This window comes from Triticum aestivum, chromosome 2D, assembly GCF_018294505.1.
Source record: "Triticum aestivum cultivar Chinese Spring chromosome 2D, IWGSC CS RefSeq v2.1, whole genome shotgun sequence".
NCBI classification, from domain to species: domain Eukaryota; kingdom Viridiplantae; phylum Streptophyta; class Magnoliopsida; order Poales; family Poaceae; genus Triticum; species Triticum aestivum.
The window spans coordinates 461,562,063-461,569,252 of NC_057799.1; positions in this window are offsets into that span (position 1 = coordinate 461,562,063).

Consider the following 7,190-nt stretch of genomic DNA (forward strand, 5'->3'; position numbering starts at 1 on the left):
GGGAGCCCCGCCGGAGCACGCCCCGACGAGGTAGACCTCGCCTCGTTTTGCCGGTTTTGTTTTAAAAAAACGTTCGTTAAAAAAAAACCTATATCAGTTTTTTTGTCGGTTTTGTTATTTTGTGAACGTTCACCGAACCATTCGTTTAACGAACGCGTTCGTCGGTTTTTCTCTGTTAACGAACGTCCGTTCTTTAAGCGTTCGTCCGTTTTTCTTTTTCGTCGGATTTTTCCGCGATTATCTCAGATTCGATTTCCGATCGAATCTTCGTTTCTGTTTAATTTTTCGCTCGTTTATCGGAATCAGGCGATTCAAGCGCCTAGAGTTTCGTCTCGAAATTCTCTTTCCGTTTAACCTACTCAAACAAGTTTTTTCTACTGTAAAATTTGACCTAGATCCAGATTAGTAACGAAGCTTGTTTCTTTCACCGTTTGACTTTCGTTGCTTCGTTCGAGTTGATTCTTTTTGCAAACCGGAGTTCTTAAGTTGTACTTTCTGGTTGGATCTTTCATTCGAGTTTTACTTGTGCATTAGATGAGTACTGATTGTCTGCTTGTTTGTTTGCGATAGAGTACCCGGAGTGTGCCGCTTGTTACTTCGAATCGCTAGGTTTTGCGGATCATCAGCAAGGCAAGTAACACTTTGATCATACCTTCCATACCCAGTTTTTATTGCATTAGATCTATTCCTCAAACATTGCATGGTTAGGATCTAATTAAACTGTGGGTATTGGGAAGTAGTTGAGGTAGTACCTATTACCTGTTTTTTTATCAAACCCTGGGAGTTACTTCTACGTTGCTATTATATTGCCATGCTATGCTCGTAGACGTGGATTTGGGTTTGAGTGATATTCATGACAGATGTGAGATGTTTAATAATGGTTTACCTAAGGTGGCAACTAAAACTCACATCTGGGTGGATTGAGGCACCTGGAGAACCCAGTGTTGTCTGATTTTATAAGGTCCGCCACCCAGGCTCAAAGGGATCATAAGATTATTCATGCTAGAAACTTCCGTGTGCAGCCACAAGCTATTATGGGCTCTAGCATAGTTGAGTAGGTTACAGGATCTCTTGAAGAGGTGGGCTAGCAGATGTAGGGGAAAGTAGGTGTACCGGTCCATCCAGAGTAAAGAGTGATTGTTTCTGAAAGACTGTGTCTCGGTCACCCGTTTCTCAAACATCATGCAGTGCGAGAATCAAGCGGAGGCGATCGAGTCTTGTGGGGAAAAGTGCGCAAACCTCTGCAGAGTGTACAAACTAATCATGATTAGCCGTGTCCCCAGTTATGGACAACTTGAGTATCTAGTACCTGGATTATCATTTGAATCTCATCACCATGTTACTTTTAATTAATTGTGTTGGGTTAATGATGACACTTAATTGGGATTGAGTTGGAGGTACCTTCTCAATGTTTAACGACCACCATGATAGTTAAATAAAATTTATTCCTTTGAAGTAGGGAAAAATTGGCTTTTCGCAAAACTGTAACCATAGAGCTTTCCACCAGCCATGAATGCATGTAGTATAGCATTATTATTGTTCATTACTCTCTATGTGTTACATTGCCAGCATATTCCATGTGCTAACCCGTTTTCGGGCTGCAACGTTTCATGTTGCAGACTTTTCAGACGACGAGTAAGGTGCCTTAGGTCATGGTCTTATACTCAGTGATGCCGCTGGAGTTGATGGACTCACTTATCTTCCAAGTCTTCCGCTGTTATCGTTTTTAGATGGCCTTAAGCCATATTTTTCATACTTAATATCTTTGGAGATATTCGATGTAATAAGTGTGTGATTGCTACTCTGTTATAAATCCTCCCTTTGTACTATGCGTGTCAGCATTACTGATCCAGGGATGACACTGGTGCACAGCAGCACAGACCATTTGAGGTCTGGTCGCTACAAAGTTGGTATCAGAGCATACGCTGACTGTAGGACACGACCACTAAGCTTAAGCCCTAGAACACTTCTCTCTTCTCATTTCTGACCCCTCTCCATTTTCTACTCTTTTAGGAATGGCGGATGCAAGGAGCAAGTTCATGCAACCAGATGAAGACACGCCTTTTGGTCGACACTTGAAGGAAGTCACCAAGTATTTGAACATAGGAATACCAAGCATCACCGGAACCTACAACGCCACATTACCCGAAGAGGAGAGCTGGAAGATTCAAGTTCACATTCCAGGAAGGACATTTGTACCAGTTACTGAACCCATAAGATTGGTTTTCGAAGCACCAACCTGGAGTTTAGGGAAGAGCATGGCCGCACACATCACTATGGGACGCATTGGACAAGTCTACCACCAGGAGCTTAAGGATACAATTTATCAGATTTGTGGACGCCGAGACGCGCAATGGGAGATGATCAGAACCAAGAAGGATGGATCAATCGCAGCTTTCATCCAGGAGCAAAACCAACATATTCGTCGCCAGGAGAACCAGATGTGCCCGGACAAGGAAGAACTGAAGAAGGCATTAACCAAGATCAAGGAGCTCCAAGAAGAACTCAAGGCTACACGCGAGGATTATATGGAGGAAATCATCGCTCTAGTAGGGAAGAATGACGACCTGGAGAAGAAGATTGGAGTATTCATGGGAAATCCAGTGCCAAAAGCAAAGGATGACGAATGCACTTGTCCGGATAACTACATCATCATCGATGACACCGACTCGGAACCAAGTGAAGATGACTGGGTTGACGAAGCTGGAGCAGACATCATGGAGTCTTCAACGGATTAGAATTTTTATTAGACCACCATATCAGTAGTAGTTTTCCCCCATTTAATAGTATAGTTCAAGCACTTTGTAATGCTAGTTAGATCGATTGTTATGCCTTGTTTGAATTGATTGAGTGATATTGATTGTATTTGTCTCATGAGCATATGGGTAGTGTTTCTCTCTAGACCTCATTCTATTCTTAACTCTCATCTTTTCTAAACCTATCAGATGCCTCCGAGACGCGACAATGGATTTGTTTTTCCACCGGAGATCACCCAATTGATTCAGCAGCAGAATGCCCTGATGCAAGTGCTAGTGCAGAACCAAGGCAACAACAACAACAACCCACCGCCACCACCACTTGTTGATCACTTAGCCCGTTTCTTGAGACTAAACCCCCCGGTGTTTTCCAGTAGCACCGAGCCGATTGTTGCAGATGATTGGCTCCGCAAAGTTGGAAGGGAGTTGACCACTGCAGGATGCACAGATGCGGAAAGAGTGCGTTTTGCCGCACATCAGCTTGATGGACCCGCAGCATCATGGTGGGAGAATTATACAGCCACACACCCTATTGACACTGTCACATGGGACCAGTTTCAGCAAGCTTTCCGTACAGCTCATGTTTCAGCAGGAGCTATGGCTATGAAGAAGCGTGAGTTTCGCAACCTACGCCAAGGAGGACGCACCGTAGGCCAGTATGTGGAGGAATTCAGTAAATTAGCACGTTATGCACCAGATGACGTTGCTACAGATGCAGCCAAGCAGGAGAAGTTTCTTGAAGGACTGAATGATGAACTGAGTATGCAGTTGATGGTAGCCACCTTCAACAACTACCAGGAGCTGGTAGATAGAGCTCTCATGATTGAAGGGAAGCAACAGCAGATTGAAAACCGTAAGAGGAAGTATGGACAAGGGAAGTATAATTCTGGAGCTCAGCAGAAGCCACGATTTGCCCCGAAACCGGGAGGACAGTTTCAGCATACCCATGGAGGAGGTAGTTCGCACAACCACAATGGCTCCAAGAATGGTAATGGGAATGGAGGAACCAACGGACAGAACCGTACCAACCCATCTACCCCAACCAAGAGGGATCTAAGTCACATTACTTGTTTCAAGTGCCAGAAGACTGGACACTATGCAACTGATTGTCCTGAAGCCCAAAATGGAAATGGCAATGGAAGCTCTGGGAAGAAGCCGAACCCGTTCAACAAAGGACATGTGAACCACGTGAGCATGGAGGAGGTTGAAGCTCAGCCTGATGCAGTAATCGGTAAGTTTTTGGTTAAGTCATTTACTGCAACCGTTCTTTTCAATACTGGTGCATCGCATTCATACATATCAAGGGGATTTGTGAATAAGTTTAAGATGTCCACCCAAGTTCTCAAAACCCCTATGTTAGTAACCTCGCCAGGAGCAGAGTATATGGCAAGCCAAGGATGTTTTCAGATACCATTGGCCATTGGAAGGCATGTTTTCCCCTCAGACCTCATAGTTTTGGAATCGCAAGGTTTGGATGTGATTTTGGGAATGGATTGGCTATCGTTGTATGGAGGAAACATCGATTGTGCCAGCAAGACGATTTTGCTTACCACCCCGGAAGGAAAAAGGATCAAGTATGTATCCCGGCATATGCCGAAGAGGACTCAAGTGAATTCCTTATCAGGAGTTGTACAGGAGGAAGTACCAGTGGTGAAGGATTATCCGGATGTATTTCCAGAAGAGTTACCAGGCATGCCACCAGATAGAGACATTGAGTTCTTGATTGAACTTTTGCCAGGCACAGGGCCAATATCTAAGAGACCGTACAGGATGCCCGCAAAAGATTTGGAGGAAATTAAGAAGCAGATCAAGGAGTTACTGGATAAAGGCTATATTCGCCCAAGTTCGTCACCTTGGGGATCACCAGTACTTCTAGTGGAGAAGAAAGATGGATCGCTGAGGATGGTTGTTGATTACCGTGGATTGAATGAAGTGACCATCAAAAATAAGTACCCACTGCCGATGATCAATGATTTGTTTGACCGCCTACAAGGAGCTAAAGTATTTTCCAAGATCGACCTACGATCAGGATACCATCAGTTAAAGATTCAAGAGCAGGATATACCTAAGACGGCTTTTACCACCAGATATGGATTGTATGAGTATACCGTTATGTCATTTGGTCTGACTAACGCACCGGCCTATTTCATGAACCTGATGAACAAAGTGTTTATGGAGTTTTTGGACAAGTTCGTCGTGGTGTTCATTGATGATATTTTAATCTTTTCCAAGAATGAGGAGGAGCATGAGGAGCATTTATGATTGGTACTTGAGAAGCTCAGAGAACATCAGTTATACGCCAAGTTCAGCAAATGTGAATTTTGGCTGAAGGAAGTTGGATTCCTTGGACATGTTATTTCTGGAGAAGGAATAGCAGTAGACCCTGCCAAGGTTGACACAGTGACAAGTTGGGAAGCACCCACGACAGTTGGAGAAATCCGGAGTTTTCTTGGACTTGCAGGATACTACCGGAGATTCATCGAAAATTTCTCGAAGATTGCTAAGCCCATGACTGAGCTATTGAAGAAGGACACCAAATTCAAGTGGACTGAGGAATGTGAAGCTAGTTTCCAAGAGTTGAAGAAACGATTGGTTACATCACCAGTGTTGATTCTGCCAGGTCAACGCAAGGATTATGAAGTTTACTGCGACGCTTCTCGTCGAGGACTTGGAGCAGTGCTTATGCAGGAAGGAAGAGTTGTGTCATATGCTTCACGACAACTTAAACCCCATGAGAAGAATTATGCTACGCATGATTTGGAGTTAGCAGCCGTGGTGCATGCATTGAAGACATGGAGACATTTTCTCATCGGAAACCATTGTGAGGTGTACACGGATCACAAGAGTTTGAAGTATATTTTCACGCAGAAGGAGTTAAATCTCAGACAGAGGAGATGGTTGGAGCTCATTAAGGATTATGATATGAGATTGCATTATCACCCAGGAAAGGCTAACGTAGTAGCAGACGCGTTGAGCCGCAAGAGTCATGTCAACACCCTCATGACAGGAGAGCTACCTCAGGAGTTAGCCGAGGACCTTCGCGAGCTATGTTTGGAGATAGTCCCAAGAGGCTATTTAGCGACATTGGAGATTCAGTCTACCTTGATGGAAAGGATCAGGGAAGCTCAGAAGACAGACAAGGAGATTGAAGAGATAAAGGAGAAGATGAGCAAAGGAAAAGCCAAGGGATTTCGTGAGGATGAGCACGATACCTTATGGTTTGAGGACCGAGTATATGTGCCAAATGATCCGGAGATCAGGAAGTTGATTTTGCAAGAAGCCCATGATTCACCGTACTCGATTCACCCAGGGAATACCAAGATGTATTTGGATCTGAAGAATACTTTCTGGTGGACCGGAATGAAGAAGGATATTGCAGAGTATGTAGCAGTTTGTGATGTATGTCAGAGAGTGAAGGCAGAGCATCAGAAGCCAGCAGGATTGCTACAACCATTGCCGATACCCGAATGGAAGTGGGATAAAATAGGCATGGATTTTATCACAGGGTTACCCAGGACTCGTTCAGGCTATGACTCAATATGGGTTGTAGTCGACCGTTTGACGAAAGTGGCTCATTTCATTCCAGTGAAGACCACTTACACCAGTGCTAAGTTGGCAAAGATATACATGACCAGGATCGTATGTTTGCATGGAGTTCCGAGGACCATTGTATCAGACAGAGGAACCCAATTTACCTCGAAGTTTTGGAAGCAGTTACATGAAACATTGGGAACCAGGCTGGAATTTAGTACAGCTTTTCACCCGCAGACAGATGGACAGACCGAGAGAGTCAACCAGATTTTGGAGGACATGTTGAGAGCTTGTGCACTAGATTATGGATCTAGTTGGGACGACAATTTGCCATACGCGGAGTTTTCGTATAACAACAGTTATCAAACCAGTTTGAAGATGGCCCCTTTCGAAGCTTTGTACGGAAGGAGGTGTAGAACACCGTTGTTATGGGACGAAGTTGGAGACCGTCAGTTGTTTGGACCAGATTTGATTAAGGAGTCTGAACAGAAAGTGAGGTTGATTCGCGATAGGTTCAAGGTAGCCCAATCCAGGCAGAAGAGTTATGCTGATTCTAAACGAAAGGAGACAGTTCACGAAGTCGGAGACAGAGTGTATCTTCGAGTATCACCACTTCGAGGAGTGAAGCGCTTTGGAGTTAAGGGAAAGTTAGCGCCCCGTTTTATCGGACCATACAGAGTTGTGGAACGTATGGGAGAGGTTGCCTATAAGCTGGAATTGCCCGAAGGATTGTCTGGAGTTCATGATGTATTTCACGTCTCCCAGTTGAAGAAGTGCCACGCAGAGATGGCTGAGATACCACTGAGAGATACTGTGCCACTGGAAGCGATTCAGCTGGAAAGTGATTTGACTTATGAGGAGAAACCAGTTAAGATTCTTGAGTATGCCAGCCGAGTTACCCGC